General features: G+C 46.2%; 1 protein-coding gene across 7 annotated transcripts in view; it reads left to right on the forward strand.

The window, feature by feature from the left end:
- REPS2 (RALBP1 associated Eps domain containing 2) overlaps positions 1–14,552 on the forward strand; it is a 1,712,589-nt gene that overhangs the window by 732,870 nt on the left and 965,167 nt on the right. The window lies entirely within an intron of this gene.

A 14,552-nucleotide genomic window follows, 5' to 3' on the forward strand; every position in this document is an offset into this window, starting at 1 on the left:
GGCATCTTTCAGGCACAATGCTACAGTTTGCCATTGTGCTTTCAGGGGCGTTATCCACAGCAGTGTCCAATATCAGTTCTGGCTTGCTGGTCCCACAATGAGGGTTGCCTGTCTCAATACTCTGTTGATTTCTTCAGGAGCAACTGCCATAGCATGTATTTGCTCCCTGATTCCTTGTTGAGAGGTGTCATTATCCAAGCTTTGCTGAAATCCATTTGGAGTCTCATCCTTAGAGGGACTTGGCTCATGCCTTTATTGCATCGAGTCTGTCTTTTATCATCAAAATACTTAAATGCCTTTGGGTGTTTATTTTTTCTGTCAGGAGCTAAATGTCCACTGCCAGCTTTGCTGCCAGATGTGAATTTTTTGAGTGGTTTAGTACCTCCTTCAGGTTTAAAGTTTGAGAGATATCTATGGGGGTTGTCAGAGTTTGCTGCCAACCTTTTTTACATTTCCATAGTATAATTACGAGTGGAGGTACCTTACGGTGAATGGTACGTAAAGCCTTTTTTGCCCACCAGAGTTGGAATCGGGGGCTGGCAGGTTTTAGATCTTTGAGAGCATGTAGAACTCCTGGAGGGGATCATGACAGAGATGGTGTAGGTGGGTTTATACAACCATTTGTCGAGTTAGATTCCACCGCAGTGCTGACACTGTGCATCTTTTCACATGGAGTCTAGTTCTTGCACTAGCATAGCTACTTAGGTCCATTGACATTTTTCAAGTTACCTCAGATAGACTTTGAATGGCGGGAGAATACCTTCACCAGCTTGAAGCACCCACAAACTGTCACCCAGGTCTCCCCAAAGTTGTATCTTCCACACTTTCAAATGATGCCTCCTTTTTTATTTGTGTGTTGTTGTTTAATCGTCGTCTGCAGTCATCATATTGGCAGCCGCAGCCAGTCACTAAGGCTCTGGTAGTCCCAAGGTAGATGAATGGATAAGAGTGAGGGCAGCTAAGGATCGCCTTCACTTAACGTGGCAGATTTTCAGTGTAGTCAAATGAGGGCAGTGGTAGTACAAGCAATTATCCACAGACTATGAGCTTACCGTTGCGGTGGAGGCAGTTTCAACGCAGTTCGCTGAAAAGTCGCTGGAAGTTCGAGGCTGCATCAGAAATTGTTCTCGCACTGGAAGCTGCAGGCTCACCTCAGCAGTCACAGCTGACTGGACGGGGACAGCGAGAAACAAAGGTAGCACAAACAGCCGACCCAATGCTACAGGCTTTCCACAATTATCACGACGAGCTCTACTTGATTAACTGAGAGGCGGGGGCAGCCTGGTCGGCCTAGTCAGCTTTCCCCATGCCCCTACGTGAACAGAGTGGACTTTTTAATGCAGGTAGCTCCCCCTCTCTGTGGCATAACAGCAGCAGCCACTGTAAGCAGACCAAAATGCGAGTTAGAAACTGGAAACACTTGCAAACACTCACAATCTAGATTTTAAAGGGGATCTGAAAGTGTTACTCCAGAATCATAGAGCCAAGCACTTTCAGATAAAGGCAGGAGATCACATTGCCCAAGGGATACTCAAGAGGGTGATGCTACCTATCCTTAAAGAGGAGGTGGAAAAAGAAACAAACTACTGAAAGGGGTACTCTGGGGGTTGTGTAAGCCGATAGTCAACCAAGTTCTTCCCAGCCTACTCCCATTGTTGATGAGCCCTTTCACATACTCCCTGATCTGGCCTTTGCTCAGCGAAACAATCCATTACTTGCTGAAGACAGGGGTGTACTAGACATGCTCTGGGAAACATGAGAAGAAAGAGGGAGGCTCCACTACCCCTCTCTCCGACAGCCACCCGATTAAAAGAATACATGGCTGGTGTCCGGGCCTTAGTACAGGATTATCTTGGTAAAGCCCACAGTCATCAAAAGACATTTTATGACAAAAAGGTTACACTCTGGTCGTTCTCTATAGGGTGGGAGGTCCTTTTGCTTCTCCCCACCTTAAACAACAAACTTTTTTCCAAATGGCATGGGCCATATGAGGTGGTGGAAAGAACAGGTCTGTACAATTACAAAATCGCCCAACCAGACCTCCGTCAAAAGATGCAGATATATCATGTGAGTTTATTAAAAGAGTCGAAGGAAAACATCACTGAGACACATGCCACAGTATTGGCTTGTTTATTACCAGACAAGGTTAACAATAACATCTTCATTCCCTCAGATCTCCATGATACCCAACAAGACCTCAGGGATACGTTGGAACAGTTACCCAATGTCTTTTGTGAGGAGCCTGTCCACCACATCCGCACCCCTGTAGGCAAGGTAGTACATCTCAAACCATACCGACTGCCAGAGGCCCGTAAAGCAGTTGTCATAAAAGAGGTAGAGCAAATGCTCCAGGCCAATATAATTTAACCTTCCATCATCCCTTGGTCCCCGTCGAGTTCTAGTAGAAAGACTGGATAAAAGCTGGAGGTTCTGTATAGACTTCTGCAGGGTAAATAATATCTCAGCCTTTGATGCCTACCCTGCCTACCCAATGCCTCGTATTGATGATCTGATCGATAAATTGTGTAGTGCTGTCTATCTGTCCACTCTAGATTTGACTAAGGGTTGTTGGCAAGTTCCATTACATGGACCAGACAAAGAAAAAAAAACATGTGCCACCCCGATACGTTTATGAGTTTAAAGTCCTACCCTTCGGGTTGCATGGTGCCCCTGCGACTTTCCAAAGGTTGATGGATAAGATTCGCTAACCTTATTCAGATTTCTGTTGGGCATACATTGATGATAAAGTTATCCATAGCAAGACCTGGGAGGACCATCTATTCCATCTATATACTATAGTTAGAGTCTTGAGAGAAGCAGGGTTGATGGCCAGCCATAAGAAATGCAAATTGACCCAACTCTGCCGTTAAGTATTTGTGTTTTTCTGTTGGAAACAGCAGTGTACAAACTCAACAGGAAAATGTTACATCACTGTTAGTCATCTACAACTATGACCAAGCAGGATTTAAGATCTTTCCTATAGTTAATCGGATATTATCTCCGGTTTATACCCAACCTATCCAGCAAAACTGGTAGCCTCCCTGACACGTTATGTAACGCCAAACCCCAAAAACTTAAATGGGATGATGAGCATGAAATTTGTCATCAAACCTTCAAGCAAACTTTGTCAGAGTCTGACTCTTAAGATGGCAGACTTTTCAAAAGGTTTCGTACTCGAAACTGATACTTCTCTAACTGAACTGGGCACAGTATTGTCACAGAGCCATGATGGGCTAGAACATCCCATCCTCTATGCTAGTCGAACGCTATTCCCTCAGGAGAAAAAATGACTCAGTGATAGAGCTAGAAGCCTTAGCCATAAAGTGAGCCATTTTATAACTCAAATACTACTTACTAGGCAGAAGGTTTAGTCTAATCACCAATTACTCCCCCTTAATTTGGATTAGTCAAAGGAAAGAATCTAACCCGAGAGTTATGCAGTGGTTCCTGGACCTATTGCTTCTCAATGGAACATCGAAAAGGGAGTGAGGAAGGAAATGTCGACTTCCTTGCGAGGTTCCCATGTGAAGCAATAAAGTACAAACAGCATAGGTGCAAGCTCTGTGAGAAACAGGACAGTGTTCTCCCACCTACTCCCCCCAGGATCGTCTAGTCAGGTGGCCACGGAAGGACCATCGCTTTTGGATCCCGACCCTAGGGGTGGACAAGCGAGGGAGGATCACCTGGGTGGAGGGTCACAGGGGATTGGGAGGAGAACATCCAAGGGGGAGACATGGTATTCCCCCTTTTCCCATTCCACCTCCAAACCCTTTCCCTCAGTGTTCATGGGGTATTTCCAAACACATTACATCACCCAGTTTTCAACAAACACTCTGACTCTTTTGTGCTTCTTTTACACTAAGGTAGTGGACATTCGGAAAAATATTTCAATTAGTAAGCAGGACACGGCTATGTGTACGGCCTGCAAACGGCTGCTACTGACAGCATGGGATGGAATAGGTTCCCCAAATTTTCAGCCAATGAAGTCCTGGAGGCAGTGGGGCCCCTTAAATCAATGGCCCCCTCTGATCCTATCCCACTGGCCACTCTTAAAACAGTCATGCCTGCCATGATCCCCTGGGTCTTGGAGGCAGTGAATTCTACCTGTCTGGTGAGCACGATCCCCACCGAACTGAAGCAGACAACTGTGATCTTACTCTTAAAGAAATCTTCCTTGGATGCTTCGGTGTTGGCTAACCTTTGCCCTATTTCTCTTCTGCCTTTCTTTATGAAATTGTTAGAGTTCTTGATAGTGCCCCTTTGTTCTTCTTTTCTGGATTCTTAATTATTTTTGGACTCCTTTCAGTCTGGGTTTCGGCTGGGACATGGTACAAGAGTGTCCTGGTGTGTGGTCGATGACCTCATCATGTTGGTGGACCAGGGCAGAGTGGGTGCACTGATTTTATTAGATTTGTCTACGGCATTCGACACAGTTGACCACTTAGTTCTGCTATCTCGCCTGCGGACAGCAGGCCTTTCGGGCCCTGTCCTGGCCTGGTTTGTATCTTTCCTCACTAACAGGAGTCAGTCACTCTCTTTACCCCCCCCTTCTTAGCCTCTCCTTGCACACTATCTTGTGGTATCCCACAGGGTTCTGCCCTGTCCCCCATGCTATTTAATATGTACATTCATACGCTGGTTCACCTCATCCATTCTTATGGTTTCCGTTGTTATTCCTACGCCGACGACACTCCGTTCTTGGACCAACTTGACCGGGACCAAGCAACAGCAGCCCATGAACTGTGGCAGTGGCTGTCGGCAGTAGGTAGCTGGATGAGTGTGAACTGGCTGAAGCTAAATGGGGACAAGACCGAAATTCTGGTGGTGGGTCCCCCCCCTGCCACGGCCTTGGTCCACCAGGCCTTTTATCGGCAGGGGACGGAATATCTCCAGGACAGGCTTCTCCCCTACATCCTTGGATGGCCAATTTGCTCAGGTAATGCCAGCTTGGTGACAATCCCGAAGGTTTGCCTGGCCCATGTGGGCGGACGAGCATTCTCATATACAGCCAGCAAACTTTGGAATGGGTTACCATCTGACCTCAAAGGCGCAGTGAATCACATTCAGTTTAGGCGCGCGCTGAAAACCTTCCTGTTTTAGTGCCATTGTAGCGGACGGTTATCCTTGCTTTTCCTTGCGCCAAGATGCCTTTGGGTGAAAGTGCGTGCTATAAATGCATATAACATAACATACCAGGTATTTGAAATCGCTGTAAGGGCTTTGTCGAGAAGATTGTATGAACAGCCCTGTTGAGTGAACCCATCTTTGTGACATTGACCAAATTGCACCTGGTGAGAAGACCACTTGAAACCAACTTTGGTTGCCCATTTTTGTTGAACCAATATGTTTCCTTTTCAAAAGACTTCCTATCACATTTTCTTGTAAAGAGTGAGGGCAAGCATAGGTTTAGACACAGGCAGACTTTTCTTTTGGACTATTGGACAATGACGGCCATTAGAAAAATCAGTTATGGGAACCATCCCTTTAGAGTTGGGGCCATTCAACCCGGGAACCTTAATAAATAAAGGTTTTAAAACAAATATGTTTCAGTCTGTCTCTCTATTGATACCATGCATGTCTCACACAACACATATGCCATCACTGTGTCAGACTTGTACGTGTGCACCTTTACACTTCCTGCCTGGGTGTTTCATCACTACTGCATATCTTTACCTCCCTTTTTGAGTGTTCCAGTAGTGCTGCACATCTTTACCTCCCTTGTTTTGTGTTCCATCAGTGCTGCTCATCTTTACCGCCCTACCTGGGCGTGCCATCAGTGCTGCACATCTTTATCTCCCAACAGGGGCGTTCCATCAGTGCTGCACATAAGTACTTCTCTGCCTGGGTGTTCCATCATTGTTGAACACCTTTACCTCCCTGCCTGGGTGTTCCATCACTACTGCACATCTTTCCCCCCTACCTGGGTGTTTCAACAGTGCTGCATATATCCCCCCCTACCTGGGTGTTCCATCACTACTGCACATCTTTCCCCCTACCTTGGTGCTTCATCAATGCTGCACATCTCCCCCCTACCTGGGTGTTCCACCAGTCCTGCACATTTATACTTCCCTTCCTGGGTGTTCCATCAGCGCTGAACATCTTCTCCTAACTACATAGGTGTTCCATACGTTCTGCACATCGTTACGTATCCCCATATCCAAACTTTTGCATTACTGCCACTTCCCCCTATCTAGTTAGCTGACCGAGGTGCACACACACACACATGCATCCCCATCCCTCCCACGTTTAAAGCGGAGATAGGCACGTTTTGGTAAATATACATGCACCACGGGGAATCTAACACAGAATTATGCATTTTTTATTATTTGATTTACAAAATGAACGATCTCCACATGTCACTAGAATTCCTACATAAACTTGTATGAATAGTAACGAGTGTCATTTTTATTGCAGGCAAGTGTAGAATCCAGAAAGTGGGAGCTTGTTAGACGGCAGAGCTAAAAGTCGAAAAGCTTTCCAAACTAATAGTTTCTAGTACCTTCAGTATTATACGCGTATTTTCGAGAACAAGCATGGATCAAGTACTAAAAAAAAGTGTGTGGGGGGGGGGGCTCATTAACATGCCAATTGTATGTGACGTCACCAGAAATTAGTAGATCAAGGTGCCCTCAGAAAAAAGAGTGAGGTATAAGGGGGGGTTGAATGTGGTCGGTTTGACGTAGTACCGTTCACGACATTGGGTGATCCCAGGGCTCGTGCCAGGGATAGCTCAGTTTCCTGCTGTGTGCACACCACGCCCTTAATCCCCATTATAATTCCTGCTCCACCTCCCTCCGGGTACTCCCAAGGGAGGTCCCAGTAAATGGCAGGGACTATTGAGCCGACTGATCAAAAAAAGACCCACCGTTTCTCATGACCGGATGGGGTACAGTGAGTTGGGCTTGGCTTGGAGGGTCGGGAGGGGAATCCTAATTACTCCCTGTGAGATTAGGGGGAAAGGCAGTGCAGGAAAGGTAGGCCACACTTCACTTTGTTATTGACATTAATGCCAAGGCATTGCATCAATAGCAGTGGCACTTTCTGGAGAGACAGTTCCTCAAAGATAGCCCTCCCTTCACTTTCCAACAAAGCAGGGCTAGATCCAAGGCTCACACCTCGTAAGGCCCTAAACATTTGGACTTTGGTTTGCATCCCCAATTCCTTGGGGCTACACATCAGTCAGGTAGCAGTGCCAAGATGTCGATTAACTTTTTGTTGATAGATGGTGCCAGTCGCAATACAAGAATGCATCGTGGCCACGCAAGAGGAAGGGGGGAGGAGGGGTTAACAAAACCATAGTTTTTTTCCCAGCAATCATTTGTCACCCGAGCAATATTTTCTTTTCATTGGGAAGGTAGAGGTAGCCGTTGTGAGCATAAATTACTGTGTGCACAGTCACAGAAGTTCAACCAAATTGTTTTGTAATAGCTCTTCATTCTGACTTCTACTCCCATCATTGTCCAGCTGTCAAACAGGGAGGGAAGAATAACCACACAAATAGATGTGGCAGACCAGGAGGAGGAGTCAGACTCGTGGTTAACATTTCAATGGTTTTATTTAACTGAAAAAGGAAAAGGCCTACATGTCCCTGTTGTTATGTGGGAGTTCCCTGCCTACAAACTAAATTAAAGGTGCTCGTGAATTGCCAAAAAACAAAAAGTAGTCCTCAGTCTAAAGCCTGTCCACTTTCTGACCCTACCACTTTAGAAAAACAACATAAAAGTAAACCAGAGCCTCTGAGCTCTTGCTTTGTCCTGCCAGCATTAGTTGGATCTCTCCCAAAGTACTGGTCATTGGACAAAATGTTTGTTCTTAATAGTTCACAAAAGAAAGGTTTTCAAGTCTCTTTTTAAGTTCCTCAGCAAAATGTGCAAGTCTTTGTATAAACCAAATGTCTCAAGTTCATGAAGGGGAGGGGTTACACCCTTAGTCCATTTCCGCCAACAAGAGCCTTTTTTGGTCCCCCTAATACTGTGCCTCGTATACATTGATTGAACCCTTCAGGCTCCGTTGATGATAAATTTGGCGGTCTGGAAATAAGGGTGACGGTAGCAACGTACTGGCACCCTTTCCAGACCGCCAAACTACGAGTCTGCCGGCAGGGGCACGATACTACCGGCAGGCCTGACCTGCTGAGAGTTCAGGCCCCTATCAGCATTCTTTTCACTGAAGCACCGGCACCGTATACCGTGGTGGTGCTTCAGTGTCCCCATTCCCATGGAGTCCTATTGAACTTCACGAGAATGTGGATTTACCATTCCTCCGCCTGTCATGATGTCCCAGTAGCACCTGGATGTCAAGTGGTGGAAACGGTGTTACGGGGTCGGCTGTAGCCCGCCACCTACTGGCGGGTTTTACCACCAACCCCTTAAATGAGGCCCACTGTCTCTTATATCCTTTGGGCTTTCCAGGTCCCTCTGCTCCTCTGGATTACTTATTTATTTCTCTTTGATTAATTCCACATACCTTCCTCCTCTCTGGGCAACCTGGGTACTTTCTATGTATTTGAGTGTGCTCAAATGGGGTGGTGTCTTGGGTGTCCTCCTTTTCCTGCCTGTCTCGACACTCTCAGTGATCCTTGCACCAAGAGCAGCAGACTCTTTCCTCCGTTGTTCCCTGGTCTCAGCGTTGGTTCCCAGGCCCCAGCAGACCCACCACAGCTGTAGTGAGGTCATGCCACCAGGTAAGACGGTTTCTCTCCTGTCCGTCTTGTCAGTTCTCATGTTCGTGGGAGCCTCGTTCCTCTGTTGTCCCCTGGTCTCTGCATCGGCTTGCAGCACCCAGGCCTACCTCGGCTGCAGTGTGGTCACGCCACCAGGTAAGACGGTTCTTCCCCCGTCTCCCTTTCCATCAAGGCAATGTAGAACTTCTCATTGCTGGTCTTCTGACATCTCGCTCGTTCGGTTCCCGACGCTAACGCCGGCTCTGAGGTGTAGTGCAGCTCCACCCCTCCAGGATGTTTGCATGTCAGAGGCTCACCTCTGTGTAGGATTCTTTCTGGCTCCATTCAAGGTTCCTCATCTCTTTATTCTTGCTGCCGTACTTCAAAGGGGCGGGCTGTTTTTTGTCAGCTGCTGAGTTCAAGGCGTTTCCAGCATTACCTTGAGCCAACGATTTGGGAGTAATGTCAATAGGGTTAGAATCCAAAACAGAGGTTAGAACAGTCTTTTCCATTCCAATATATGCAGAGAGAGTATTCCAAATAGGGAGTTCCTTGAAAGAATGGGAGTCGTCTACCAGAGAGGAGTCACTCCCAGTGAGCTCCCGCTTTCCCAGACTCCTAGCGGAGGGTCTTGCTTAGCTGGTTCACCTCCCTAGCCTCACAAGGGGCGGCTCTCACTAAGCGGGAAGGGATGAATTCCCTAAATTAATCACATAGGTCAGGAATATTTTAATTTGATTTCACACACCTTCACCTGTACCGTTTCAAAGGCTGTATTGACAAATTGATGATCCTTACAGCAAATAGTTCATGCAGTGATCTCTCGGAGGAGAAGCAACTGGAGCATAAGACTGGGTGAGGTGGGCACTGTTATATTGGAAAGAAAAAGTGTGGTTCAATGAGTTAGTAGCAAAACGTGTTGTAAGAACTAGTTGGCGGTGGAAAAGCTATAAAATCAATAGTATGCAAGTCCCATTAGCAGGTCATTGTGTGTGCAAAGAAGAAACTGCGACGATTCCCAGTTTAGGCAGTGTAACTGATCACCGGTCACATTACATAGACTGAAAACATTAGTGTTCATGGGCTAGGCCATATACAAGTCCCAGGTCATAGATCTAATAACGGGGTGTAGATCTGGTGGTTCCATGCATCATGCACATCCAAACAGTAAGGCAGCGATGAGCAATGTAGGAAGGCCTGTTGATCCAGGGCTCGGTCATTATGCAGACTCGGTTCCATGTAATAATGTCCCCGCAAAAATGTCTCTTAACAAAAAAATGACCGTTTTTTGCAGAGACATTGTTACATTGAACACATGCAGGGTTTATTTTTTATTTATTTTTTTACTTACAAGGGGAGCAGGAAACATCCCCGCAACCTGTCCCCATACATAATGTCACCATATATTATGTCGCCAACGGCTTTTCCCAGCCACATTATGTATGGGGACATTCTGCATGGGGACAGTATTACCCGATACCACAGTCTCGAAGGACGTAGGTAGGCCATATACCTAAGAAGCAGTGGTGATACTGTGCTAATGCCTGGAGGTTCGCCAGAGGCCTGCAGGAGACAGGAATTTCAATAGTGGTAAAAGCAGTCAGGTGAACAGATGTTATGGTGACCCTAGCAGTCGAGCGGCCTGTTTAACTATTTGTAATGTCGGATGACCAATGCATGAATGGAATCAGTGTGCAGGCTCCCATGCAAAGAGTCAACGCGCCGTTTTGTAGGACAGTTGTTTTGCCTTCTGTGGAACGTTTCTTCTTTGTGGCTCATGCTCTCGGATCTACAGAGAAGTACGGAGGTTCCCTTCGGATGGCACAAATCCATGACTTTAATGTAGGCAAGCATGTGACTTGCAGAGGAGCAAAGGCAGCGAGAGCTGACTGCGCCTCCATGCTGGGCCCTTCTGACCTCAGTTTCTCTGCCTCCGGTCCCATGGCTTCTAGCACACAGCTGGCTGCTGAAAAGATCAATACGTAAATAGGCCATCTTCACGCCATCTGAGGCGCGACTCGTTTTACTGCTAATCTTGCAGCTTATTACCTTTGTCATATCTGGGGGATATCATCCATTTTACCAAGTCTTTCAACTTCTGCATTAGTTACTCATGATAAAAGAGCAGACCTTGCAGATTTTAACATTAAATGCAGTCACTTTGATGATGTTTCAAATGCCTTATTAAGCCCCATAGTTTACTTGGTTGTTTGCTAATCATTTTGCAAATATTAATTCTGTGTTGTTTTGTTGCCCGTTTTGATTAAAGATCCTGCTTGTTTGCAAAATATGCTTCCAGCAAGGTTTCGCACGTCTTGCCCAGGTGATTTAGCAGGTGATTTCTGCTTTGTAAGCATCCAATACTAGTGTAAAACCAAAGATGGATGGGGATTAGGTTTACTAGCTGTTTTGAACGCTGCAAAATCGGCTCAAATCCCAGATTTAACCCTTGATATATTTTTCGATTCCTGAGCAAATCACTGAGCCCTCACTATGCTTTATTTTCCTTGACTGTAAAAAGTGATCTCACCTAGAAGCGATTCAGTGCTTTGTGCGCTGTAGAAAAAGCCTGGCCTGTGCATAGTTTCCCTTGACAAATGCTTTGCTCCTCCTCCTTGAATCCCTGACCGCTGTCAATGTATGGCCGGTATGGTGTGTCTCTGAGTTTTACTTTGCCATATATGGCATGGGCCAGTGGCATATCCAGGGAGTGGCTTGGGGTGGCAGGTGCTACCCTGGAATCTGATTGGCCACGCCAGGTGCCACCCCATCAGCCTAAATTATGATCATTATGTGTGCATAGCTCTCAACCATTTGTGTTGCAAAAGCGGGTGAAAACACCCGATTTTGTTTTTGGTGGGTGAGACACCCATTGGAATGAATGGGCGTGCAGGAGGCTTGGCGGGTGAGTCAGTCCTTTACAAGGCAGGTGACACCCGCCAAAAGCGTGTGAGTTGAGAGCTATGTGTGTGTGTGTGTGTGTGTGCTCATACTTTGTGCCACCCCTGCATAAGCCAGTACCCCACTTGGGCCCCCCCAAGTTAAAAAAAAAAGTCTGGACCCACCCACTATACTGTTCCTTTTCTTGCGGTTCTCTGACTTATAACTGATCTGGAATGTTCCAAGGTTGTGAATGATCAGTCCCCACCCCTTCCTCTCCCTTCATCTTTTTGGGGCACTGCAAAGCAACCGTTCGCAGATGACGCGTTATAAAACACCAATGTATATATTGCAGTAACATTGACCATACATAGAATGTGCACCACGATTAGAATCATTGACGCCATTCACCTGTGAGTCCTGGTCCTCTACTCAAACAAGAGAAATACTTTACATAATAAATGCCGGCCTTCAGTATCCGTATATACGCCTGTACATTCCCTTATTACAGTTTGGCACTGACAACACAACTCACCTTCAATGAGAAAATGATGTCACCACTGCTCCTATAATAACGTGTTGCAGTCTGATTGCAACGTCATAATGCCTGCTGTCATCGCCAACATGGAGCAGCGTTCCAAATGCCACTGGAGTACTCAAAGCTGATATGATATGATAGTTTATTTATATCGCGCCTATACACAATGGGCCTCATTATGAGATTGGTGGTAGTCATGGCGCTATTTGCGCCATGACTGCCACCAATAACGTGTCCGACACCGGTCTCGTTCAATGGGGACTTACCGGTGTAGTCCGACCTTTGCGGGACCGGTAAGTCCCCATTGAAAAAGCCATTCCCCATTCCCATTTCAGCCCCCATAGGGCTCAATGGGAATGGTGAAGGCTCTAATAACGGTACCGCAAATTGCGGTACCGTTAACAGGTCCCGTCCATAACGCCTGGTCAGACCAGGCGTTAAAGGAGGGACCCGCTAAGGGAACTCGTAGTAGGGCGGTAAGGGATTACCGGCACCGGTCTCCTTACCGGTGCCCGGTATCCCTTACTGCCCCACTCGTAATGAGGCCCAATGTGTTTAAAAGCGCTTCACGGCAGGGGAGGGATCAAGGCAAAATACAATGACATTCTTACAGGCCATGAACAACAAGAATGTGAAATTAACTATCGTACTCGGCCTGACGACATTTCAGATAGTGCAAGAGCTAAAACACATATAGGAAGGAAATGGGAAACAGACAGGTGACTACCATACTAGGCATGATGACATTTCTGGTAGAGCCGGAGATTAACAAGAGGTGAGGGAGGGGGGAGGAGAAAGGAGGGAGAGGAACAAAACAAGCGACTATCGCACTAGGCCTGACGACATTTCAGATAGTGCTGGAGGGGGGGTGGGAACAAGTAAAGAGAGGGAGGCAGGAGACAAACATTTGTTGCTATCATACTAGGTCCAGGGACAATTCTAATAGAGTAAGTGCATAGAAAAAAGTAAAGGAGGGCAAGTGTATAGAAAAAAGTAAAGGAGGGCGGGAAGAGAGGGAGAAGGGAGAGGAGGAGAAAATAAAAAAAATGAAACAACCACCACCACATCTACCACCACATCTACCACCACATCTACCACCACATCTACCACCACATCTACCACCACATCTGAACTGCAATGTTCAGCCAGTGGGTCTGCATCACTGTTCTCATCTGAGGCTGTTCCTAGTATCGGCATTGTGGAAGAAGTGCAAGCCTTTTTATCCATTGAATGGCCCTCAAGGCACCAAACCATTAAGTAGCTCCTCCCATCGAATGGTTACCTATTCGATTCAAGGGGAACAGACTAAGTTCTCATTGGACTGGGACTCGATTTTGAACTTTCTACATGGAGACTATATGGAACAATATTGTTCGCATGAACCTTCGAATTCTAGACATTTAGTAATATTTATAAGAGTTTGGTCGCCCAGTGTACTAGTTGGTGGGGGGGTTGTTAAACGGGATATCATATTGTGCCTCCTTCATTGTATATATTGGCCTAAGCCCAGTCGCTCTGCGAAGAAAACCGCGTTGCAAAGTTCCGATTCTAGATCGACTTTGCTGCCATTTTGGGTCCATCCGCCATTTTGATTTCTATTCCAATGTAACTCTGTGTTCTAAAATGGTGGACAGTGTTTCCCACTTGTAACTGAGCCGTCCTGAACTTTGTACGTTAGTTAATGTATAAATTGTCTGTTGGCCGAATGTTTGGGTTGAGTAAAGAGACCTTGTCCCATGCCTGACTTGTAGACAGAGGATTGTCTGCACCAATAAGTCTGATCCACGGACATACATTGACCACAATGCTGTATAAATACTGAACATGGACACTAGCTGAACTGTATTGTAAAGGACATGTGTTAAGGCTTATTGTTGAATCCGAGAATACACTGTTGCCATTGTGACTTGTTTGTATGTGAATTTAGGATGATCCATGTGCATATTGTCGGACAAGCCAGAAGTGAACTCGGCACAAACTCTAGACCATGGATTATTAACTTGCAGAGGGGCTGGACATTATGATCACAAATTTATAAAATGCACAACTGTTTAGACATCCAGTACCTCTCACTTCTCACACCGAAAGGGCTGTTATTTTTGCTGTGATGTACTGAGGGCCAGATAGCTATCTGTAACTGACTTTGTTTCTTTGTAACTGTACAGTTTTAGAATAAAGAATAAAGATCTGGGAATCTTTTATAAGCCCATGTTTGGTGTATTTCCTTTTGGGGTACTCAGCCTCGATATTTCCTTTTGCTTTCACAGGGTCATGGGGAATGTTTTGGGTGGGCTGCATGAGGGGGGGTGGGGAGTTTTAGGTCGGGAAAGTGGATTTTAATTTTGTTTGATATTTGAAAACCGAATATACAAACAATTGTGGAAGTGCACACCTTTTTATCCCTTGAAGGGCCCTCAAGGCACCAAACCATTAAGTAGCTCCTCCTGACCCAAAACGGCGTGGTTTTCCCAA

This window comes from Ambystoma mexicanum, chromosome 7p, assembly GCF_040938575.1.
Source record: "Ambystoma mexicanum isolate Mex_15411 chromosome 7p, UKY_AmexF1_1, whole genome shotgun sequence".
Taxonomy (NCBI): domain Eukaryota; kingdom Metazoa; phylum Chordata; class Amphibia; order Caudata; family Ambystomatidae; genus Ambystoma; species Ambystoma mexicanum.